Source organism: Hyperolius riggenbachi, chromosome 5 (genome assembly GCF_040937935.1).
Source record: "Hyperolius riggenbachi isolate aHypRig1 chromosome 5, aHypRig1.pri, whole genome shotgun sequence".
Classification (NCBI taxonomy): Eukaryota; Metazoa; Chordata; class Amphibia; order Anura; family Hyperoliidae; genus Hyperolius; species Hyperolius riggenbachi.
This window is the reverse complement of record NC_090650.1, coordinates 188,005,937-188,032,481: the sequence shown is the minus strand read 5'-3', so window position 1 is coordinate 188,032,481 and position 26,545 is coordinate 188,005,937. Positions and strand designations below refer to the sequence as shown.

At 53.6% G+C, this 26,545-nt stretch overlaps 1 protein-coding gene across 1 annotated transcript in view; it reads left to right on the top strand.

The window, feature by feature from the left end:
* Nucleotides 1–26,545, top strand: part of TPPP (tubulin polymerization promoting protein) — a 439,620-nt gene that overhangs the window by 175,776 nt on the left and 237,299 nt on the right. Inside the window, exons 4-5 of the mRNA XM_068236501.1 lie at nt 10,135–10,441; nt 14,912–15,218. The gene's annotated coding sequence lies outside the window, so the exon portion shown is untranslated. The remainder of the gene's footprint in view (nt 1–10,134; nt 10,442–14,911; nt 15,219–26,545) is intronic.

Sequence of the window (26,545 nt, the reverse complement as noted above, 5' to 3'; positions counted from 1 at the left end):
AGACTCTTAGGGCGCGTTGGGGGAAGGGAGTGAGAGAGGTCTAGGGGATGGCAGTTTTGAAGAGGGATAATGGGGATAGGTGGCCATCTAGCGTATGACTCTCAAGGTTAACGCGGAAAATCTCAAATTTCTCAAATTATTTTTTTTGCTTTAAAATGTCTTTTGAAACCTCCTGATGCTACTGGGGCAAAAAAAAATATATATGGGATTTTGGGGACCCCCAATGGTGATAGCGTGAACCGTATATGGCGCTTTCGAAAAACAGCAAACGCCCTAAAAATCAATCTGATTTTTGTGAGTCGAAGTGCTCTGGTAAATTCGTGGTCTGATTAGTTTAAGTTTCAATTTCGCAACAAATCACGAAAACGATGACATCGACGCAACGATTCTCGAGGATTTCTCAAGTTTTTGGCCTGTTATTGAAAAAAAAAAGGTGTGATTTTTTTTATTCTAACATGGAGTTTTTAAGAGCTCTCAAAGACAAGCATTTTGACACCTGACTCACTCATTTGCTGCAAAGAGCTTTTGCGCAGTTGGCGAAGTTAGCCGCAAAAAGTTGCGATATTCAAAATGGTTTTGAGTTTTGATGACCAATAACTAAGAGACAATTCAACACAAATACTTCAAATTTTGCAGAAACATAAAAATCAGTTAAACAAACTGTCATGCCAAATTTTGTGACCGTTTGATAGAAGGAAACTGGGCAGGACACTTTCTAGTGTGCCCCTTTTTTTGCTGTATGTGATACATTGCACGTTCCTTCAACTGAGTTTCAAAAACGACAAATCACAGATATGTAAAATGTTGCACACACATTTAAAGTACCATAGTGAGCTCTCATACCAAGTGTTGTCTTCATATGCTATATATTTATTGTGCAGGATCCTTTTAAAGTCATCAATTTTTGCCCCTAACACAAATTTGAACTCAATGCCAATTTTTTTTCTCAGGAACTATGTACTGCAGAAGGTTGATGTTGTTAACTGTTGTTCATCCTTTGATAAAGTACAATTGCGGCAGAAATTAGAACTCTATCTAAAAAGGTGTCTGAACAAATACGTTAATACTTTGACACAAGAATGTACCTTTTTAAAAACGATACAAAAATGATAGTGATGCGCCCATTCAGACAGCAGCAAAAACTGTAAAGGGATCCCAATTCCTAAAACTGTAATGCAAAAACTTACAGAATGCGCTGGTCAAATGGAAATACAAATCTTTATCTTTAATGGAATCGTAAATGGTACAATCTGAATACTTGTATAAAAAGGGGCATTAACCCAATAAATATAAAAATGTAAAATAATAAAACATTAGAACATTACCACCTGTGCGGTGTTCTTCTACTGCTTAATAGCACTTGAGTGATTTATGGCAATATCCATGCTCTGAGGGGTACATAAAATCTGAAGAGTAATCTTTATGCATAAATAAGCAGGGAACCAATAGAAGAAACTGTAGCAGCGGGCTTTTAGAGAAGCTGAGTGATGTACTTCATAAATATGCTGTATGAAGGTAGTCCAAGTATAACATGCAGTGCATGCAGATAAAACAAGCGTGGATGGTTTCCAAGCGTGATGACAAGCGTGGCTTTCAATGCATACAAAAGATCAAGCGGGGTATTATCCAGTGTTATGCCTATTAGAAATGCTGGCAGGCCAAACAAGCTGAGCAGTGGATCGTCAAATTTAAATATAACAATGCTCAATAGGAATAAGTGTGGAGCGGTCTCACCCTCCTGAGGTGTTGAATCCTTTAGTGATGAATCCTATAGCGGATGGTATCTTCCAGGAAGCCGCTCAATCTCACCAGCCCTGGCCGGCGGCAAAGTGAGAGAGACTTGACCTGCAATGCAGTGTCGGGCAAGCGTGCCCGGCTCCCAAGGGGTCCGGATGGCGTGGGTGGCGTAGATGATACAAGCCTTCAGCTCATCAAACTTCCGTCTTGCTCTAGCAACTTCCCAATACGGAACTCCGACACGCCTCCTTCCCCTATGCGGCGTGACGTCACAGCGGAGGCTACAGTCGTGACGTCACGCCGCATAGGGGAAGGAGGCGTGTCGGAGTTCCGTATTGGGAAGTTGCTAGAGCAAGACGGAAGTTTGATGAGCTGAAGGCTTGTATCATCTACGCTTGCCCGACACTGCATTGCAGGTCAAGTCTCTCTCACTTTGCCGCCGGCCGGGGCTGGTGAGATTGAGCGGCTTCCTGGAAGATACCATCCGCTATAGGATTCATCACTAAAGGATTCAACACCTCAGGAGGGTGAGACCGCTCCACACTTATTCCTATTGAGCATTGTTATATTTAAATTTGACGATCCACTGCTCAGCTTGTTTGGCCTGCCAGCATTTCTAATAGGCATAACACTGGATAATACCCCGCTTGATCTTTTGTATGCATTGAAAGCCACGCTTGTCATCACGCTTGGAAACCATCCACGCTTGTTTTATCTGCATGCACTGCATGTTATACTTGGACTACCTTCATACAGCATATTTATGAAGTACATCACTCAGCTTCTCTAAAAGCCCGCTGCTACAGTTTCTTCTATTGGTTCCCTGCTTATTTATGCATAAAAATTACTCTTCAGATTTTATGTACCCCTCAGAGCATGGATATTGCCATAAATCACTCAAGTGGTATTAAGCAGTAGAAGAACACCGCACAGGTGGTAATGTTCTAATGTTTTATTATTTTACATTTTTATATTTATTGGGTTAATGCCCCTTTTTATACAAGTACTTTTTAAAAACGCTTTATGTTTGAGAAACAATAGCTCCAAGACAATTCAACAGAGATGCTTGAAAATTGGCACAAACATAAAATACAAAATAACAAACTGATGTCCTCAATTTTTTAACATTATGATTAAAGGGGACCGTGCAGGAATTTTTAAAAAGGGGGAAATAATTTCACACTACAGTGCATAAAGTGTAGTTTTTTATTTGGCCAGCAGGGGGCGAGTGAACAATTTGATCATCACAGACATAATGTATACCCTGTATGCACCACTGTATGTAACTCAGGCTCCAATAACTAAAAGACAATCCAACACAGATACTTCACATTTTGCAGAAACATTAACATCAGTTAAACAAATTGTCATGCCAGGCTCCCACTATAGCCAGGCATAGGGGCTCCCACTATCCCCAGGCATAATGGGCTCCCACCATAGCCAGGCATAGGTGCTCCCAGTATAGCCAGGCATAGGGGCTCCCACTATCGCCAGGCATAGGGGCTCCGACTATCGCCAGGCATAGGGCCTCCCACTATAGCCAGGTATAGGTGCTCCCAGTATAGCCAGGCATAGGGGCTCCCACTATAGCCAGGCATAGGGGCTCCCTCTATAGCCAGGCATAGGGGCTCCCACTTTCCCCAGGCATAGGGGGCTCCCACTATAGCCAGGCATAGGCACTCCCACTATAGCCAGGCACAGGGGCTCCCACTATAGCCAGGCATAGGGGCTCCCACTATAGCGAGGCATAGGTTCTCCCAGTATAGCCAGGCATAGGGGCTCTCACTATAGCCAGGCATAAGGGCTCCCACTATATCGAGGCATAGGTGCTCCCAGTTTAGCCAGGCATTGGGGCTCCCACTATTGCCAGGCATAAGGGCTCCCACTATAGCCAGGCATAGGGGCTCCCACTATCCCCAGGCATAAGGGGCTCCCACTATAGCCAGGCATAGGTGCTCCCAGTATAGCCAGGCATAGGGGCTCCCACTATCGCCAGGCATAAGGCCTCCGAGTATCGCCAGGCATAGGGGCTCCCACTATAGCCAGCCATAGGTGCTTCCTGTATAGCCAGTAGAGTTGGGCCGAACGGTTCGCCTGCGAACGGTTCCATGCGAACTTCAGTGGTTCGCGTTCGCGTCCCGCAGGCGAACTTTTGCGGAAGTTCGGTTCGCCCCATAATGCACCATGAGGGTCAACTTTGACCCTCTACATCACAGTCAGCAGGCCCAGTGTAGCCAATTAGGCTACACTAGCCCCTGGAGCCACTTCCCCCCTAATAAAAGGCAGGCAGCGGCGGCCATTACGCTCACTCGTGTGCCTGCGTTAGTGAGAGTAGGGCGAGCTGCTGCAGACTGTCTCTCATAGGGGAAGATTAGTTAGGCTTAGCTTGTTCCTGGCTGCATACCTGTTCTGTTCAGTGAGCCCACCATACCTGTTCTGTTCATTGAGCCCACTGGATACCTGCATACCTGTTCAGTGAACCTGCCACTGCATACCTGTTCTGTGAACCCACCACTGCATACCTGTACTGTGAACCCACCACTGCACACCTGTTCAGTGAACCCACCACTGCATACCTGTTCAGTGAACCCACCACTGCATACCTGTTCAGTGAACCTGCCACTGCATACCTGTTCTGGGAACCCACCACTGCATACCTGTTCTGTGAACCCACCACTGCATACCTGTTCTGTGAACCCACCACTGCATACCTGTTCAGTGAACCCACCACTGCATACCTGTTCAGTGAACCTGCCACTGCATACCTGTTCTGTGAACCCACCACTGCATACCTGTTCTGTGAACCCACCACTGCATACCTGTTCAGTGAACCCACCACTGCATACCTGTACTGTTCAGTGAACCCGCCACTGCATACCTGTTCTGTTCAGTGAACCCGCCACTGTATACCTGTTCAGTGAACCCGCCACTGCATACCTGTTGTGTTCAGTGAACCCGCCACTGTATACCTGTTCAGTGAACCTGCCACTGCATACCTGTTCTGTGAACCCACCACTGCATACCTGTTCTGTTCAGTGAACCCGCCACTGCATACATGTTCTGTTCATCAGCCAGGCGACCATATGGGCTGTAAAGCCACCAAAACCTGCTCTCTCGCCATGGTGCGCACCAGCCCAGCACGGCCGTCACTACACAAACACCTGTTTGCGGTGCGTTACACGGTGAGTTTGGTGTGTCAGTGTGAAGCAGTACCTTAATTACACTACCTGATTGATGTATACACATGCAAGATGTTTTAAAGCACTTTAGGCCTGTCATTTAGCATTCAATGTGATTTCTGCCCTTAAAACGCTGCTTTGCGTCAAATCCAGATTTTTCCCGGGGACTTTTGGCATGTATCCCACTCCTCCACCTGGGGGTCCAGGTGTTAGACCCCTTGAAACATCTTTTCCATCACTTTTGTGGCCAGCATAAATTTTTTTTTTTCAAAGTTCGCATCCCCAATGAAGTCTATTGCGGTTCGCGAACTTTTACGCGAACCGAACCTTACGCGGAAGTTCGCGAACCCGGTTCGCGAACCTAAAATCGGAGGTTCGGCCCCACTCTAATAGCCAGGCATTGGGGCTCCCACTATAGCCAGGCATAGATGCTCCCACTATCCACAGGCATAAGGGGCTCCCACTATAGCCGGGCATAGGTGCTCCCACTATAGCCAGGCATAGGGGCTCCCACTATCCCCAGGCATAAGGGGCTCCCACTATAGCCAGGCATAGGTGCTCCCACTATAGCCAGGCATAGGGGTTCCCACTATAGCCAGGCATAGGTGCTCCCACTATAGCCAGGCATAGGGGCTCCCACTATCCCCAGGCATAATGGGCTCCCAGTATAGCCAGGCATAGGGGCTCCCACTATCGCCAGGCATAGGGGCTCCGAGTATCGCCAGGCAAAGGGGCTCCCACTATAGCCAGGCATAGGTGCTTTCTGTATAGCCAGGCATAGGGGCTCCCACTATAGCCAGGCATAGGGGCTCCCACTATAGCCAGGCATAAGGGCTCCCACTATAGCAAGGCATAGGTTCTCCCAGTATAGCCAGGCATAGGGGCTCCCACTATAGCCAGGCATAAGGGCTCCCACTATAGCGAGGCATAGGTGCTCCCAGTATAGCCAGGCATTGTGGCTCCCACTATAGCCAGGCATAGGGGCTCCCACTATAGCCAGGCATAAGGGCTCCCACTATAGCCAGGCATAGGTGCTCCCACTATAGCCAGGCATAGGGGCTCCCACTATCGCCAGGCATAGGGGCTCCCACTATATCCAGGCATAGGGGCTCCCAGTATAGCCAGGCATAGGGGCTCCCACTATAGCCAGGCATAGGGGCTCCCACTATAGCCAGGCATAGGGGCTCCCACTATAGCCAGGCATAAGGGCTCCCACTATAGCCAGGCATAGGTGCTCCCAGTATAGCCAGTCATAGGGGCTCCCACTATAGCCAGGCATAGGGGCTCCCACTATCGCCAGGCATAGGGGCTCCCACTATATCCAGGCATAGGGGCTCCCAGTATAGCCAGGCATAGGGGCTCCCACTATAGCCAGGCATAGGGGCTCCCACTATAGCCAGGCATAGGGGCTCCCAGTATAGCCAGGCATAGGGGCTCCCACTATCCCCAGGCATAAGGGGCTTCCACTATAGCCAGGCATAGGTGCTCCCAGTATAGCCAGGCATAGGTGCTCCCAGTATAGCTAGGCATAGGGGCTCCCACTATAGGCAGGCATAGGTGCTTCCAGTATAGCCAGGCATAGGTGCTCCCACTATAGCCAGGCATAGGGGCTCCCACTATCCCCAGGCATAAGGGGCTCCCACTATAGCGAGGCATAGGGGCTCCCGCTATCCCCAGGCATAATGGGCTCCCACTATAGCCAGGCATAAGTGCTCCCAGTATAGCCAGGCATAGGGGCTCCCACTATCCCCAGGCATAAGGGGCTCCCACTATAGCGAGGCATAGGGGCTCCCACTGTCCCCAGGCATAATGGGCTCCCTCTATAGCCAGGCATAAGTGCTCCCAGTATAGCCAGGCATAGGGGCTCCCACTATCGCCAGGCATAGGGGCTCCGAGTATCGCCAGGCATAGGGGCTCCCACTATAGCCAGGCATAGGGGCTCCCACTATAGCCAGGCATAGGGGCTCCCACTATAGCCAGGCATAAGGGCTCCCACTATAGCGAGGCATAGGTGCTCCCAGTATAGCCAGGCATAGGGTCTCCCACTATAGCCAGGCATAGGGTCTCCCACTATAGCCAGGCATAGGGGCTCCCACTATAGCCAGGCATAGGGGCTCCGACTATCGCCAGGCATAGGGGCTCCGACTATCGCCAGGCATAAGGGCTCCCACTATAGCTAGGCATAGGTGCTCCTCCCAGTATAGCCAGGCATAGGGGCTCCCACTATAGCCAGGCATAGGGGCTCCCACTATAGCCAGGCATAGGGGCTCCCTCTATAGCGAGGCATAGGTTCTCCCAGTATAGCCAGGCATAGGGGCTCCCACTGTAACCAGGCATAAGGGCTCCCACTATAGCGAGGCATAGGTGCTCCCAGTATAGCCAGGCATTGGGGCTCCCACTATATCCAGGCATAAGGGGCTCCCACTATATCCAGGCATAAGGGGCTCCCACTATAGCCAGGCATAGGGGCTCCCACTATCCCCAGGCATAATGGGCTCCCACCATAGCCAGGCATAGCTGCTCCCAGTATAGCCGGGCATAGGGGCTCCTACTATCGCCAGGCATAGGGGCTCCGACTATCGCCAGGCAGAGGGGCTCCGACTATCGCCAGGCATAGGGCCTCCCACTATAGCCAGGTATAGGTGCTCCCAGTATAGCCAGGCATAGGGGCTCCCACTAAAGCCAGGCATAGGGGCTCCCTCTATAGCCAGGCATAGGGGCTCCCACTATCCCTAGGCATAAGGGGCTCCCACTATAGCCAGGCACAGGCGCTCCCACTATAGCCAGGCATAGGGGCTCCCACTATAGCCAGGCATAAGGGCTCCCACTATAGCGAGGCATAGGTTCTCCCAGTATAACCAGGCATAGGAGCTCCCACTATAGCCAGGCATAAGGGCTCCCACTATATCGAGGCATAGGTGCTCCCAGTATAGCCAGGCATTGGGGCTCCCACTATTCCCAGGCATAAGGGGCTTCCACTATAGCCAGGCATAGGTGCTCCCAGTATAGCCAGGCATAGGGGCTCCCACTATCGCCAGGCATAGGGGCTCCCACTATCGCCAGGCATAAGGGCTCTTAGTATCGCCAGGCATAGGGGCTCCCACTATAGCCAGGCATAGGTGCTTCCTGTATAGCCAGGCATTGGGGCTCCCACTATAGCGAGGCATTGGGGCTCCCACTATAGCCAGGCATAGGTGCTCCCACTATCCCCAGGCATAAGGGGCTCCCACTATAGCCAGGCATAGGGGCTCCCACTATAGCCAGGCATAGGGGCTCCCACTATAGCCAGGCATAGGGGCTCCCACTATCCCCAGGCATAAGGGGCTCCCACTATAGCCAGGCATAGGTGCTCCCACTATAGCCAGGCATAGGGGCCCCCACTATCCCCAGGCATAATGGGCTCCCAGTATAGCCAGGCATAGGGGCTCCGACTATCGCCAGGCATAGGGGCTCCGACTATCGCCAGGCATAAGGGCTCCCACTATAGCCAGGCATAGGGGCTCCCACTATAGCCAGGCATAGGGGCTCCCTCTATAGCCAGGCATAGGGGCTCCCACTATCCCCAGGCATAAGGAGCTCCCACAATAGCCAGGCATAGGGGCTCCCACTATCCCCAGGCATAAGGGGCTCCCACTATAGCCAGGCATAGGTGCTCCCAGTATAGCCAGGCATAGGGGCTCCGAGTATCGCCAGGCATAGGGGCTCCCACTATTGCCAGGCATAGGTGCTTCCTGTATAGCCAGGCATAGGGGCTCCCACTATAGCCAGGCATAAAGGCTCCCACTATAGCGAGGCATAGGTTCTCCCAGTATAGCCAGGCATAGGGGCTCCCACTATAGCCAGGCATAAGAGCTCCCATTTTCTGGTACAAAGCAAAGAGTTGACAAGGAGGTTCCTAGATCGAGGATATCCTCCTTCTCTATTGAAGGAGGCCTTTAACAAGGCCAACTTGAAAACAAGGAGGGAGTTGCTTAAGATTAAGAAAAAGAGAACTGGAGGGGAAAATTCACTTGATATGGACCAACCCAGGGGAGTTGGAAAGAAGGTGCCTTTTATTTTTAACTACTCACCCATGGCCCCAAAAATTAAAGAAGTGATCAATAAACACTGGAGTGATTTGAAGTCTAACCCTTTATGGGGGGAGACCTTAAGTGAACGACCACTGGTCACCTTCCGCCGGGCTCGTACTATTGGTGATTGGGTGGTCAACAGTGAATTCTCGACCAAAAAGGAACCCAACTGGCTTACTGCTATGCGACCTGCTGGTAATTATGGTTGCCTGAATTGTACACATTGTCATCAGTTCATTCCGGGGAAAGTGATCTCTCTGGGAGGACATACAGTGCCAATCAGGGACTTTATACAATGTGGTTCTAAGTTTGCTGTGTATGTGGTCACCTGCCCCTGTGGAAGATTTTATGTAGGGGAAACAACCAGGCCTATTAAGCAACGCTTTCAAGAACATTATAAATCAATTGAAACGGGAAAAGGGGCAGGTAGACTTATATCCCATGTAAGGGAGATCCATGGGGGAAATGCTGACTGCCTACGTTTCTGTGGCCTAAAGACTGTGGATACCCCACATAGAGGTGGGAACAGGGAACTATGCTTGCGCAGAGAGGAAGCAAGGCTCATCTCACAGACTGGGGCTTGTGGGAGAATGGGCCTTAATGAACGTAATGAACTATGGTGCTTCCTGGATAAGCATTGATGTCTGATATCATGATGTTATTTATGCTGATTTTTGAATGATGCCCCTTTCATCATCCCCCCCTCTTCCCTATTTCCCCTCTCCAGTATTTTTGTCCCTTCTTTCGTCTCTTTACCCCTCTATGCCTCCCCTCTGCTGTTTTGGGGAGTATTTTCAACTCGGGTTCTATCTGATTATCGAGTTGGGTTCTTTTATCTGGGGAATTACACTCAGAAGTTTTTGAGTGTGTTTGCTAACACTGTCCCCTTTAGCCTTCCCCTGAACCCATACCAATTTATTCCCCTTGCTTAGGGGAATTTCGGCTCGGAGTTGGTTTGAACCAGTTAGTTGGGCTGGTATTAATTGTGCCAACTTATCCATATTATAATTTATAATCTATATGTTTTTTAATAACCGGAATTTTCATCCCTTTAGGTTTTACAAATACATACCACCTGTATTGATATTGTTTAGCTTCGCTATTATAATGATTTTAATGGTTTCTTGTTTCTTTGTTTATATCTATAGGCATGCCGTGCTTCAGGACTGGTCGCCTAGACAACTAGACGCCAGCCCACACTCCTCATCGATACCGTTGTGTAGGACTATGGGAGGGGAAGTGAAGGATGAACCACCTGACCCTCTATGGACCAATCAGGATCCCTGTACTGGACGCTCCCGAAAGGGAGACATCAGGGATCTCTGTACACCAATCAGGCAGTGCCTGTTTGACGCTCCCGAAAGGGTGACGTCAGGATTGACCTACCAATCAGCGGCTCGGGGCGGTGCGCTCTTTGCAGGGCGCGCGCTCGGCGGTGGGGCGTTTGAAAGTGCGGTAAGCCTACCCTCACTCATCTTAAGATGTATAAATACTGTCTTGCTGTCACTTATGTATTATTGTTGCCTCTGAAGAAGCAGATTTCTCTGTGAAACGGCTGTTAGGCCATACAATTTGTCTGTCAGAATTCTTGGGGAAGGATTAAAGGAGTTTGTGCATTATCTTGCTGATTGGTGCCCGGATATTTGTATACTTTCTTGTGCCATAAATTGTACCTACTCTTCCGGAGGCACGGTCTCAAACCCCTGCTACCCCCTTGGGGCTGCCTACCAGGGCATCTAGTGCCACCCTATCCACTCTTCTGGTGGCTCCCACTATCGCCAGGCATAGGGGCTCCCACTATATCCAGGCATAGGGGCTCCCAGTATAGCCAGGCATAGGGGCTCCCACTATAGCCAGGCATAGGGGCTCCCACTATAGCCAGGCATAGGGGCTCCCACTATAGCCAGGCATAAGGGCTCCCACTATAGCCAGGCATAGGTGCTCCCAGTATAGCCAGTCATAGGGGCTCCCACTATAGCCAGGCATAGGGGCTCCCACTATCGCCAGGCATAGGGGCTCCCACTATATCCAGGCATAGGGGCTCCCAGTATAGCCAGGCATAGGGGCTCCCACTATAGCCAGGCATAGGGGCTCCCACTATAGCCAGGCATAGGGGCTCCCAGTATAGCCAGGCATAGGGGCTCCCACTATCCCCAGGCATAAGGGGCTTCCACTATAGCCAGGCATAGGTGCTCCCAGTATAGCCAGGCATAGGTGCTCCCAGTATAGCTAGGCATAGGGGCTCCCACTATAGGCAGGCATAGGTGCTTCCAGTATAGCCAGGCATAGGTGCTCCCACTATAGCCAGGCATAGGGGCTCCCACTATCCCCAGGCATAAGGGGCTCCCACTATAGCGAGGCATAGGGGCTCCCGCTATCCCCAGGCATAATGGGCTCCCACTATAGCCAGGCATAAGTGCTCCCAGTATAGCCAGGCATAGGGGCTCCCACTATCCCCAGGCATAAGGGGCTCCCACTATAGCGAGGCATAGGGGCTCCCACTGTCCCCAGGCATAATGGGCTCCCTCTATAGCCAGGCATAAGTGCTCCCAGTATAGCCAGGCATAGGGGCTCCCACTATCGCCAGGCATAGGGGCTCCAAGTATCGCCAGGCATAGGGGCTCCCACTATAGCCAGGCATAGGGGCTCCCACTATAGCCAGGCATAGGGGCTCCCACTATAGCCAGGCATAAGGGCTCCCACTATAGCGAGGCATAGGTGCTCCCAGTATAGCCAGGCATAGGGTCTCCCACTATAGCCAGGCATAGGGTCTCCCACTATAGCCAGGCATAGGGGCTCCCACTATAGCCAGGCATAGGGGCTCCGACTATCGCCAGGCATAGGGGCTCCGACTATCGCCAGGCATAAGGGCTCCCACTATAGCTAGGCATAGGTGCTCCTCCCAGTATAGCCAGGCATAGGGGCTCCCACTATAGCCAGGCATAGGGGCTCCCACTATAGCCAGGCATAGGGGCTCCCTCTATAGCGAGGCATAGGTTCTCCCAGTATAGCCAGGCATAGGGGCTCCCACTGTAACCAGGCATAAGGGCTCCCACTATAGCGAGGCATAGGTGCTCCAAGTATAGCCAGGCATTGGGGCTCCCACTATATCCAGGCATAAGGGGCTCCCACTATATCCAGGCATAAGGGGCTCCCACTATAGCCAGGCATAGGGGCTCCCACTATCCCCAGGCATAATGGGCTCCCACCATAGCCAGGCATAGCTGCTCCCAGTATAGCCGGGCATAGGGGCTCCTACTATCGCCAGGCATAGGGGCTCCGACTATCGCCAGGCAGAGGGGCTCCGACTATCGCCAGGCATAGGGCCTCCCACTATAGCCAGGTATAGGTGCTCCCAGTATAGCCAGGCATAGGGGCTCCCACTAAAGCCAGGCATAGGGGCTCCCTCTATAGCCAGGCATAGGGGCTCCCACTATCCCTAGGCATAAGGGGCTCCCACTATAGCCAGGCACAGGCGCTCCCACTATAGCCAGGCATAGGGGCTCCCACTATAGCCAGGCATAAGGGCTCCCACTATAGCGAGGCATAGGTTCTCCCAGTATAGCCAGGCATAGGAGCTCCCACTATAGCCAGGCATAAGGGCTCCCACTATATCGAGGCATAGGTGCTCCCAGTATAGCCAGGCATTGGGGCTCCCACTATTCCCAGGCATAAGGGGCTTCCACTATAGCCAGGCATAGGTGCTCCCAGTATAGCCAGGCATAGGGGCTCCCACTATCGCCAGGCATAGGGGCTCCCACTATCGCCAGGCATAAGGGCTCTTAGTATCGCCAGGCATAGGGGCTCCCACTATAGCCAGGCATAGGTGCTTCCTGTATAGCCAGGCATTGGGGCTCCCACTATAGCGAGGCATTGGGGCTCCCACTATAGCCAGGCATAGGTGCTCCCACTATCCCCAGGCATAAGGGGCTCCCACTATAGCCAGGCATAGGGGCTCCCACTATAGCCAGGCATAGGGGCTCCCACTATAGCCAGGCATAGGGGCTCCCACTATCCCCAGGCATAAGGGGCTCCCACTATAGCCAGGCATAGGTGCTCCCACTATAGCCAGGCATAGGGGCCCCCACTATCCCCAGGCATAATGGGCTCCCAGTATAGCCAGGCATAGGGGCTCCGACTATCGCCAGGCATAGGGGCTCCGACTATCGCCAGGCATAAGGGCTCCCACTATAGCCAGGCATAGGGGCTCCCACTATAGCCAGGCATAGGGGCTCCCTCTATAGCCAGGCATAGGGGCTCCCACTATCCCCAGGCATAAGGAGCTCCCACAATAGCCAGGCATAGGGGCTCCCACTATCCCCAGGCATAAGGGGCTCCCACTATAGCCAGGCATAGGTGCTCCCAGTATAGCCAGGCATAGGGGCTCCGAGTATCGCCAGGCATAGGGGCTCCCACTATTGCCAGGCATAGGTGCTTCCTGTATAGCCAGGCATAGGGGCTCCCACTATAGCCAGGCATAAAGGCTCCCACTATAGCGAGGCATAGGTTCTCCCAGTATAGCCAGGCATAGGGGCTCCCACTATAGCCAGGCATAAGAGCTCCCATTTTCTGGTACAAAGCAAAGAGTTGACAAGGAGGTTCCTAGATCGAGGATATCCTCCTTCTCTATTGAAGGAGGCCTTTAACAAGGCCAACTTGAAAACAAGGAGGGAGTTGCTTAAGATTAAGAAAAAGAGAACTGGAGGGGAAAATTCACTTGATATGGACCAACCCAGGGGAGTTGGAAAGAAGGTGCCTTTTATTTTTAACTACTCACCCATGGCCCCAAAAATTAAAGAAGTGATCAATAAACACTGGAGTGATTTGAAGTCTAACCCTTTATGGGGGGAGACCTTAAGTGAACGACCACTGGTCACCTTCCGCCGGGCTCGTACTATTGGTGATTGGGTGGTCAACAGTGAATTCTCGACCAAAAAGGAACCCAACTGGCTTACTGCTATGCGACCTGCTGGTAATTATGGTTGCCTGAATTGTACACATTGTCATCAGTTCATTCCGGGGAAAGTGATCTCTCTGGGAGGACATACAGTGCCAATCAGGGACTTTATACAATGTGGTTCTAAGTTTGCTGTGTATGTGGTCACCTGCCCCTGTGGAAGATTTTATGTAGGGGAAACAACCAGGCCTATTAAGCAACGCTTTCAAGAACATTATAAATCAATTGAAACGGGAAAAGGGGCAGGTAGACTTATATCCCATGTAAGGGAGATCCATGGGGGAAATGCTGACTGCCTACGTTTCTGTGGCCTAAAGACTGTGGATACCCCACATAGAGGTGGGAACAGGGAACTATGCTTGCGCAGAGAGGAAGCAAGGCTCATCTCACAGACTGGGGCTTGTGGGAGAATGGGCCTTAATGAACGTAATGAACTATGGTGCTTCCTGGATAAGCATTGATGTCTGATATCATGATGTTATTTATGCTGATTTTTGAATGATGCCCCTTTCATCATCCCCCCCTCTTCCCTATTTCCCCTCTCCAGTATTTTTGTCCCTTCTTTCGTCTCTTTACCCCTCTATGCCTCCCCTCTGCTGTTTTGGGGAGTATTTTCAACTCGGGTTCTATCTGATTATCGAGTTGGGTTCTTTTATCTGGGGAATTACACTCAGAAGTTTTTGAGTGTGTTTGCTAACACTGTCCCCTTTAGCCTTCCCCTGAACCCATACCAATTTATTCCCCTTGCTTAGGGGAATTTCGGCTCGGAGTTGGTTTGAACCAGTTAGTTGGGCTGGTATTAATTGTGCCAACTTATCCATATTATAATTTATAATCTATATGTTTTTTAATAACCGGAATTTTCATCCCTTTAGGTTTTACAAATACATACCACCTGTATTGATATTGTTTAGCTTCGCTATTATAATGATTTTAATGGTTTCTTGTTTCTTTGTTTATATCTATAGGCATGCCGTGCTTCAGGACTGGTCGCCTAGACAACTAGACGCCAGCCCACACTCCTCATCGATACCGTTGTGTAGGACTATGGGAGGGGAAGTGAAGGATGAACCACCTGACCCTCTATGGACCAATCAGGATCCCTGTACTGGACGCTCCCGAAAGGGAGACGTCAGGGATCTCTGTACACCAATCAGGCAGTGCCTGTTTGACGCTCCCGAAAGGGTGACGTCAGGATTGACCTACCAATCAGCGGCTCGGGGCGGTGCGCTCTTTGCAGGGCGCGCGCTCGGCGGTGGGGCGTTTGAAAGTGCGGTAAGCCTACCCTCACTCATCTTAAGATGTATAAATACTGTCTTGCTGTCACTTATGTATTATTGTTGCCTCTGAAGAAGCAGATTTCTCTGTGAAACGGCTGTTAGGCCATACAATTTGTCTGTCAGAATTCTTGGGGAAGGATTAAAGGAGTTTGTGCATTATCTTGCTGATTGGTGCCCGGATATTTGTATACTTTCTTGTGCCATAAATTGTACCTACTCTTCCGGAGGCACGGTCTCAAACCCCTGCTACCCCCTTGGGGCTGCCTACCAGGGCATCTAGTGCCACCCTATCCACTCTTCTGGTGGCTCCCACTATCGCCAGGCATAGGGGCTCCCACTATATCCAGGCATAGGGGCTCCCAGTATAGCCAGGCATAGGGGCTCCCACTATAGCCAGGCATAGGGGCTCCCACTATAGCCAGGCATAGGGGCTCCCACTATAGCCAGGCATAAGGGCTCCCACTATAGCCAGGCATAGGTGCTCCCAGTATAGCCAGTCATAGGGGCTCCCACTATAGCCAGGCATAGGGGCTCCCACTATCGCCAGGCATAGGGGCTCCCACTATATCCAGGCATAGGGGCTCCCAGTATAGCCAGGCATAGGGGCTCCCACTATAGCCAGGCATAGGGGCTCCCACTATAGCCAGGCATAGGGGCTCCCAGTATAGCCAGGCATAGGGGCTCCCACTATCCCCAGGCATAAGGGGCTTCCACTATAGCCAGGCATAGGTGCTCCCAGTATAGCCAGGCATAGGTGCTCCCAGTATAGCTAGGCATAGGGGCTCCCACTATAGGCAGGCATAGGTGCTTCCAGTATAGCCAGGCAAAGGTGCTCCCACTATAGCCAGGCATAGGGGCTCCCACTATCCCCAGGCATAAGGGGCTCCCACTATAGCGAGGCATAGGGGCTCCCGCTATCCCCAGGCATAATGGGCTCCCACTATAGCCAGGCATAAGTGCTCCCAGTATAGCCAGGCATAGGGGCTCCCAATATCCCCAGGCATAAGGGGCTCCCACTATAGCGAGGCATAGGGGCTCCCACTGTCCCCAGGCATAATGGGCTCCCTCTATAGCCAGGCATAAGTGCTCCCAGTATAGCCAGGCATAGGGGCTCCCACTATCGCCAGGCATAGGGGCTCCAAGTATCGCCAGGCATAGGGGCTCCCACTATAGCCAGGCATAGGGGCTCCCACTATAGCCAGGCATAGGGGCTCCCACTATAGCCAGGCATAAGGGCTCCCACTATAGCGAGGCATAGGTGCTCCCAGTATAGCCAGGCATAGGGTCTCCCACTATAGCCAGGCATAGGGTCTCCCACTATAGCCAGGCATAGGGGCTCCCACTATAGCCAGGCATAGGGGCTCCGACTATCGCCAGGCATAGGGGCTCCGACTATCGCCAGGCATAAGGGCTCCCACTATAGCTAGGCATAGGTGCTCCTCCCAGTATAGCCAGGCATAGGGGCTCCCACTATAGCCAGGCATAGGGGCTCCCACTATAGCCAGGCATAGGGGCTCCCTCTATAGCGAGGCATAGGTTCTCCCAGTATAGCCAGGCATAGGGGCTCCCACTGTAACCAGGCATAAGGGCTCCCACTATAGCGAGGCATAGGTGCTCCCAGTATAGCCAGGCATTGGGGCTCCCACTATATCCAGGCATAAGGGGCTCCCACTATATCCAGGCATAAGGGGCTCCCACTATAGCCAGGCATAGGGGCTCCCACTATCCCCAGGCATAATGGGCTCCCACCATAGCCAGGCATAGCTGCTCCCAGTATAGCCGGGCATAGGGGCTCCTACTATCGCCAGGCATAGGGGCTCCGACTATCGCCAGGCAGAGGGGCTCCGACTATCGCCAGGCATAGGGCCTCCCACTATAGCCAGGTATAGGTGCTCCCAGTATAGCCAGGCATAGGGGCTCCCACTAAAGCCAGGCATAGGGGCTCCCTCTATAGCCAGGCATAGGGGCTCCCACTATCCCTAGGCATAAGGGGCTCCCACTATAGCCAGGCACAGGCGCTCCCACTATAGCCAGGCATAGGGGCTCCCACTATAGCCAGGCATAAGGGCTCCCACTATAGCGAGGCATAGGTTCTCCCAGTATAGCCAGGCATAGGAGCTCCCACTATAGCCAGGCATAAGGGCTCCCACTATATCAAGGCATAGGTGCTCCCAGTATAGCCAGGCATTGGGGCTCCCACTATTCCCAGGCATAAGGGGCTTCCACTATAGCCAGGCATAGGTGCTCCCAGTATAGCCAGGCATAGGGGCTCCCACTATCGCCAGGCATAGGGGCTCCCACTATCGCCAGGCATAAGGGCTCTTAGTATCGCCAGGCATAGGGGCTCCCACTATAGCCAGGCATAGGTGCTTCCTGTATAGCCAGGCATTGGGGCTCCCACTATAGCGAGGCATTGGGGCTCCCACTATAGCCAGGCATAGGTGCTCCCACTATCCCCAGGCATAAGGGGCTCCCACTATAGCCAGGCATAGGGGCTCCCACTATAGCCAGGCATAGGGGCTCCCACTATAGCCAGGCATAGGGGCTCCCACTATCCCCAGGCATAAGGGGCTCCCACTATAGCCAGGCATAGGTGCCCCCACTATAGCCAGGCATAGGGGCCCCCACTATCCCCAGGCATAATGGGCTCCCAGTATAGCCAGGCATAGGGGCTCCGACTATCGCCAGGCATAGGGGCTCCGACTATCGCCAGGCATAAGGGCTCCCACTATAGCCAGGCATAGGGGCTCCCACTATAGCCAGGCATAGGGGCTCCCTCTATAGCCAGGCATAGGGGCTCCCACTATCCCCAGGCATAAGGAGCTCCCACAATAGCCAGGCATAGGGGCTCCCACTATCCCCAGGCATAAGGGGCTCCCACTATAGCCAGGCATAGGTGCTCCCAGTATAGCCAGGCATAGGGGCTCCGAGTATCGCCAGGCATAGGGGCTCCCACTATTGCCAGGCATAGGTGCTTCCTGTATAGCCAGGCATAGGGGCTCCCACTATAGCCAGGCATAAAGGCTCCCACTATAGCGAGGCATAGGTTCTCCCAGTATAGCCAGGCATAGGGGCTCCCACTATAGCCAGGCATAAGAGCTCCCACTATAGCGAGGCATAGGTGCTCCCACTATAGCCAGGCATAGCGGCTCCCATTATCTCCAGGCATAGGGGCTCCCACTATCGCCAGGCATAGGGGCTCCCACTATCGCCAGGAATAGGGGCTCCCACTATAGCCAAGCATAGGGGCTCCCACTATAGCCAAGCATAGGTGCTCCCACTATCGCCAGGCATAGGGGCTCCCACTATATCCAGGCATAGGGGCTCCCACTATAGCCAGCTATAGGAGCTTCCAGTATAGCCAGGTATAGGTGCTTCCAGTATAGCCAGGCATAGGGGCTCCCACTATAGCCAGGTATAAGGGCTCCTACTATAGCCAGGTATAAGGTCTCCTACTATAGCCAGGCATAGGGGCTCCCACTATAGCCAGGCATAAGGGCTCCCACTATAGCCAGGCATAGAGGCTCCCACTATAGCCAGGCATAGGGGCTCCCACTTTCACCAGGCATAGGGGCTCCGACTATAGCCAGGTATAAGGGCTCCCAGTACAGCCAGGCATAGGGGCTCCCATTATAGCCAGGCATAGGGGCTCCCACTATGGCCAGGCATAGGGGCTCCCAGTATAGCCAGGCATAGGGGCTCCCACTATAGCCAGGCATAGGGGCTCCCACTATCGCCAGGTATAGGGGCTCCCACTATAGCCAGGCATAGAGGCTCCCATTATAGCCAGTCATAGGGGCTCCCACTATAGCCAGTCATAGGGGCTACCACTATAGCAAGGTATAAGGGCTCCCATTATAGCCAGGCATAGGGGCTCCCACTATCGCCAGGCATCGGGGCTCCCACTATAGCCTGGCATAGGGGCTCCCACTATCGCCAGGCATAGGGGCTCCCACTATCGCCAGGCATAGGTGCTCCCACTATAGCCAGGCATAGGGGCTCCCACTATAGCCAGGCATAGGGGCTCCCACTATAGCCAGGCATAAAGGCTCCCACTATAGTCAGGCATAAGGGCTCCCACTATAGCGAGGCATAGGTGCTCCCAGTATAGCCAGGCATTGGGGCTCCCACTATAGCCAGGCATAAGGGCTTCCACTATAGCCAGGCATAGGGGCTCCCACTATAGCCAGGCATAAGGGCTCCCACTATAGCCAGGCACAGGTGCTCCCAGTATAGCCAGTCATAGGGGCTCCCACTATAGCCAGGCATAGGTGCTCCCACTATCGCCAGGCATAGGGGCTCCCACTATAGCCAGGCATAGGGGCTCCCAGTATAGCCAGGCATAGGGGCTCCCAGTATAGCCAGGCATAGGGGCTCCCACTATCCCCAGGCATAAGGGGCTCCCACTATAGCCAGGCATAGGTGCTCCCAGTATAGCCAGGCATAGGTCCTCCCAGTATAGCCAGGCATAGGTCCTCCCAGTATAGCCAGGCATAGGGGCTCCGAGTATCGCCAGGCATAGGGGCTCCCACTATAGCCAGGCATAGGTGCTTCCAGTATAGCCAGGCATAGGTGCTCCCACTATAGCCAGGCATAGGTGCTCCCACTGTTCCTAGGCATAAGGGGCTCCCACTATAGCAAAGCATAGGGGCTCCCACTATCCCCAGGCATAATGGGCTCCCACTATAGCCAGGCATAGGTGCTCCCAGTATAGCCAGGCATAGGGGCTCCCACAATCGCCAGGCATAGGGGCTCCCACTATAGCCAGGCATAGGTGCTTCCTGTATAGCCAGGCATAGGGGCTCCCACTATAGCCAGGCATAGGGGCTCCCACTATAGCCAGGCAAAAGGGCTCCCAATATAGCGAGGCATAGATGCTCCCAGTATAGCCAGGCATAGGGGCTCCCACTAAAGCCAGGCATTGGGGCTCCCACTATAGCCAGGCATAGGGGCTCCCACTATAGCCAGGCATAGGGGCTCCGACTATCGCCAGGCATAGGGGCTCCGACTATCGCCAGGCATAAGGGCTCCCACTATAGCCAGGCATAGGTGCTCCCAGTATAGCCAGGCATTGGGGCTCCCACTATAGCGAGGCATAAGGGCTCCCACTATAGCCAGGCATAGGGGCTTCCACTATAGCCAGGCATAAGGGCTCCCACTATAGCCAGGCACAGGTGCTCCCAGTATAGCCAGTCATAGGGGCTCCCACTATAGCCAGGCATAGGGGCTCCCGCTATCGCCAGACATAGGGGCTCCCAGTATAGCCAGGCATAGGGGGTCCCGCTTTTGCCAGACATAGGGGCTCCCAGTATAGCCAGGCATAGGGGCTCCCACTATCCCCAGGCATAAGGGGCTTCCACTATAGCCAGGCATAGGTGCTCCCAGTATAGCCAGGCATAGGTCCTCCCAGTATAGCCAGGCATAGGGGCTCCGAGTATCGCCAGGCATAGGGGCTCCCACTATAGCCAGGCATAGGTGCTTCCAGTATAGCCAGGCATAGGTGCTCCCACTATAGCCAGGCATAGGGGCTCCCACTATTCCCAGGCATAAGGGGCTCCCACTATAGCAAAGCATAGGGGCTCCCACTATCCCCAGGCATAATGGGCTCCCAGTATAGCCAGGCATAGGGGCTCCCACAATCGCCAGGCATAGGGGCTCCCACTATAGCCAGGCATAGGTGCTTCCTGTATAGCCAGGCATAGGGGCTCCCACTGTAGCCAGGCATAGGGGCTCCCACTGTAGCCAGGCATAGGGGCTCCCACTATAGCCAGGCATAGGGGCACCCACTATCCCCAGGAATAAGGGTCTCCCACTATAGCCAGGCATAGGTGCTCCCACTATAGCCTGGCATAGGGGCTCCCACTATAGCCAGGCATAGGGGCTCCCACTATCCCCAGGCATAATGGGCTCCCACTATAGCCAGGCATAGGTGCTCCCAGTATCGCCAGGCATAGGGGCTCCCACTATCGCCAGGCATAGGGGCTCCGAGTATCGCCAGGCATAGGGGCTCCCACTATCGCCAGGCATAGGTGCTCCCACTATCGCCAGGCATCGGGGCTCCTACTATCCCCAGACATAAGGGGCTCCCACTATAGCCAGGCATAGGTGCTCCCACTATAGCCAGGCATAGGGGCTCCCACTATAGCCAGGCATAGGGGCTCCCACTATCCCCAGGCATAATGGGCTCCCACTATAGCCAGGCATAGGCACTCCCACTATAGCCAGGCACAGGGGCTCCCACTATAGCCAGGCATAAGGGCTCCCACTATAGCGAGGCGTAGGTTCTCCCAGTATAGCCAGGCGTAGGGGCTCTCACTATAGCCAGGCATAAGGGCTCCCACTATATCGAGGCATAGGTGCTCCCAGTTTAGCCAGGCATTGGGGCGCCCACTATTGCCAGGCATAAGGGCTCCCACTATAGCCAGGCATAGGGGCTCCCACTCTCCCCAGGCATAAGGGGCTCCCACTATAGCCAGGCATAGGTGCTCCCAGTATAGCCAGGCATAGGGGCTCCCACTATCGCCAGGCATAAGGGCCCCGAGTATCGCCAGGCATAGGGGCTCCCACTATAGCCAGGCATAGGTGCTTCCTGTATAGCCAGTAGAGTTGGGCCGAACGGTTCGCCTGCGAACGGTTCCATGCGAACTTTAGTGGTTCGCGTTCACGTCCCGCAGGCAAACTTTTGCGGAAGTTCGGTTCGCCCCATAATGCACCATGAGGGTCAACTTTGACCCTCTACATCACAGTCAGCAGGCCCAGTGTAGCCAATTAGGCTACACTAGCCCCTGGAGCCACTCCCCCCTAATAAAAGGCAGGCAGCGGCGGCCATTACGCTCACTCGTGTGCCTGCGTTAGTGAGATTAGGGCGAGCTGCTGCAGACTGTCTCTCATAGGGAAAGATTAGTTAGGCTTAGCTTGTTCCTGGCTGCATACCTGTTCTGTTCAGTGAGCCCACCATACCTGTTCTGTTCAGTGAGCCCACTGGATACCTGCATACCTGTTCAGTGAACCTGCCACTGCATACCTGTTCTGTGAACCCACCACTGCATACCTGTACTGTGAACCCACCACTGCATACCTGTTCAGTGAACCCACCACTGCGTACCTGTTCAGTGAATCCACCACTGCATACCTGTTCAGTGAACCTGCCACTGCATACCTGTTCTGTGAACCCACCACTGCATACCTGTTCAGTGAACTCGCCACTGTATACCTGTTCAGTGAACCTGCCACTGCATACCTGTTCTGTGAACCCACCACTGCATACCTGTTCTGTTCAGTGAACCCGCCACTGCATACTTGTTCTGTTCATCAGCCAGGCGACCATATGGGCTGTAAAGCCACCAAAACCTGCACTCTCGCCATGGTGCGCACCAGTCCAGCACGGCCGTCACTACACAAACAGCTGTTTGCGGTGCGTTACACGGTGAGTTTGGTGTGTCAGTGTGAAGCAGTACCTTAATTACACTACCTGATTGATGTATACACATGCAAGATGTTTTAAAGCACTTTAGGCCTGTCATTTAGCATTCAATGTGATTTCTGCCCTTAAAACGCTGCTTTGCGTCAAATCCAGATTTTTCCCGGGGACTTTTGGCATGTATCCCACTCCTCCACCTGGGGGTCCAGGTGTTAGACCCCTTGAAACATCTTTTCCATTACTTTGGTGGCCAGCATAATTTTTTTTTTCAAAGTTCGCATCCCCATTGAAGTCTATTGCGGTTCGCGAACTTTTACGCGAACCGAACCTTACGCGGAAGTTCGCGAACCCGGTTCGCGAACCTAAAATCGGAGGTTCGTCCCCACTCTAATAGCCAGGCATTGGGGCTCCCACTATGGCCAGGCATAGGTGCTCCCACTATCCCCAGGCATAAGGGGCTCCCACTATGGCCAGGCATAAGGGCTCCCACTATCCCCAGGCATAAGGGGCTCCCACTATAGCCAGGCATAGGTGCTCCCACTATAGCCAGGCATAGGGGTTCCCACTATAGCCAGGCATAGGTGCTCCCACTATAGCCAGGCATAGGGGCTCCCACTATCCCGAGGCATAATGGGCTCCCAGTATAGCCAGGCATAGGGGCTCCCACTATCGCCAGGCATAGGGGCTCCGAGTATCGCCAGGCAAAGGGGCTCCCACTATAGCCAGGCATAAGTGCTTTCTGTATAGCCAGGCATAGGGGCTCCCACTATAGCCAGGCATAGGGGCTCCCACTATAGCCAGGCATAAGGGCTCCCACTATAGCGAGGCATAGGTTCTCCCAGTATAGCCAGGCATAGGGGCTCCCACTATAGCGAGGCATAGGTGCTCCCAGTATAGCCAGGCATTGGGGCTCCCACTATAGCCAGGCATAAGGGCTCCCACTATAGCCAGGCATAGGGGCTCCCACTATAGCCAGGCATAAGGGCTCCCACTATAGCCAGGCATAGGTGCTCCCAGTATAGCCAGTCATAGGGGCTCCCACTATAGCCAGGCATAGGGGCTCCCACTATCGCCAGGCATAGGGGCTTCCACTATATCCAGGCATAGGGGCTCCCAGTATAGCCAGGCATAGGGGCTCCCAGTATAGCCAGGCATAGGGGCTCCCACTATAGCCAGGCATAGAGGCTCCAATTATCCCCAGGCATAAGGGGCTTCCACTATAGCCAGGCATAGGTGCTCCCAGTGTAGCTAGGCATAGGGGCTCCCACTATAGGCAGGCATAGGTGCTTCCAGTATAGCCAGGCATAGGTGCTCCCACTATAGCCAGGCATAGGGGCTCCCACTATCCCCAGGCATAAGGGGCTCCCACTATAGCGAGGCATAGGGGCTCCCACTATCCCCAGGCATAATGGGCTCCCACTATAGCCAGGCATAAGTGCTCCCAGTATAGCCAGGCATAGGGTCTCCCACTATCCCCAGGCATAAGGGGCTCCCACTATAGCGAGGCATAGGGGCTCCCACTATCCCCAGGCATAATGGGCTCCCACTATAGCCAGGCATAAGTGCTCCCAGTATAGCCAGGCATAGGGGCTCCCACTATTGCCAGGCATAGGGGCTCCGAGTATCGCCAGGCATAGCGGCTCCCACTATAGCCAGGCATAGGGGCTCCCACTAAAGCCAGGCATAAGGGCTCCCACTATAGCGAGGCATAGGTGCTCCCAGTATAGCCAGGCATAGGGGCTCCCACTAAAGCCAGGCATAGGGTCTCCCACTATAGCCAGGCATAGGGGCTCCCACTATAGCCAGGCAAAGGGGCTCCGACTATCGCCAGGCATAGGGGCTCCGATTATCACCAGGCATAAGGGCTCCCACTATAGCTAGGCATAGGTGCTCCTCCCAGTATAGCCAGGCATAGGGGCTCCCACTATAGCCAGGCATAGGGGCTCCCTCTGTAGCGAGGCATAGGTTCTCCCAGTATAGCCAGGCATAGGGGCTCCCACTGTAGCCAGGCATAAGGGCTCCCACTATAGCGGGGCATAGGTGCTCCCAGTATAGCCAATCATTGGGGCTCCCACTATATCCAGGTATAAGGGGCTCCCACTATAGCCAGGCATAGGGGCTCCCACTATCCCCAGGCATAATGGGCTCCCACCATAGCCAGGCATAGGTGCTCCCAGTATAGCCAGGCATAGGGGCTCCGACTATCGCCAGGCATAGGGGCTCCGACTATCGTCAGGCATAGGGCCTCCCACTATAGCCAGGTATAGGTACTCCCAGTATAGCCAGGCATAGGGGCTCCCACTAAAGCCAGGGATAGGGGCTCCCTCTATAGCCAGGCATAGGGGCTCCCACTATCCCTAGGCATAAGGGGCTCCCACTATAGCCAGGCACAGGCACTCCCACTATAGCCAGGCATAGGGGCTCCCACTATAGCCAGGCATAAGGGCTCCCACTATAGCGAGGCATAGGTTCTCCCAGTATAGCCAGGCATAGGGGCTCCCACTATAGCCAGGCATAAGGGCTCCCACTATATCGAGGCATAGGTGCTCCCAGTATAGCCAGGCATTGGGGCTCCCACTATTGCCAGGCATAAGGGCTCCCACTATAGCCAGGCATAGGGGCTCCCACTATCCCCAGGCATAAGGGGCTTCCACTATAGCCAGGCATAGGTGCTCCCAGTATAGCCAGGCATAGGGGCTCCCACTATCACCAGGCATAAGGGCTCTGAGTATCGCCAGGCATAGGGGCTCCCACTATAGCCAGGCATAGGTGCTTCCTGTATAGCCAGGCATTGGGGCTCCCACTATAGCCAGGCATTGGGGCTCCCACTATAGCCAGGCATAGGTGATCCCACTATCCCCAGGCATAAGGGGCTCCCACTATAGCCAGGCATAGGGGCTCCCACTATAGCCATGCATAGGGGCTCCCACTATCCCCAGGCATAAGGGGCTCCCACTATAGCCAGGCATAGGTGCTCCCACTATAGCCAGGCATAGGGGCTCCCACTATCCCCAGGCATAATGGGCTCCCAGTATAGCCAGGCATAGGGGCTCCGACTATCGCCAGGCATAAGGGCTCCGAGTATCGCCAGGCATAGGGGCTCCCACTATAGCCAGGCATAGGTGCTTCCTGTATAGCCAGGCATTGGAGCTCCCACTGTAGCCAGGCATAGGTGCTCCCACTATAGCCAGGCATAGGGGCTCCCACTATCCCCAGGAATAAGGGTCTCCCACTATAGCCAGGCATAGGTGCTCCCACTATAGCCTGGCATAGGGGCTCCCACTATAGCCAGGCATAGGGGCTCCCACTATCCCCAGGCATAATGGGCTCCCACTATAGCCAGGCATAGGTGCTCCCAGTATCGCCAGGCATAGGGGCTCCCACTATCGCCAGGCATAGGGGCTCCGAGTATCGCCAGGCATAGGGGCTCCCACTATCGCCAGGCATAGGTGCTCCCACTATCGCCAGGCATCGGGGCTCCTACTATCCCCAGACATAAGGGGCTCCCACTATAGCCAGGCATAGGTGCTCCCACTATAGCCAGGCATAGGGGCTCCCACTATAGCCAGGCATAGGGGCTCCCACTATCCCCAGGCATAATGGGCTCCCACTATAGCCAGGCATAGGCACTCCCACTATAGCCAGGCACAGGGGCTCCCACTATAGCCAGGCATAAGGGCTCCCACTATAGCGAGGCGTAGGTTCTCCCAGTATAGCCAGGCGTAGGGGCTCTCACTATAGCCAGGCATAAGGGCTCCCACTATATCGAGGCATAGGTGCTCCCAGTTTAGCCAGGCATTGGGGCGCCCACTATTGCCAGGCATAAGGGCTCCCACTATAGCCAGGCATAGGGGCTCCCACTCTCCCCAGGTATAAGGGGCTCCCACTATAGCCAGGCATAG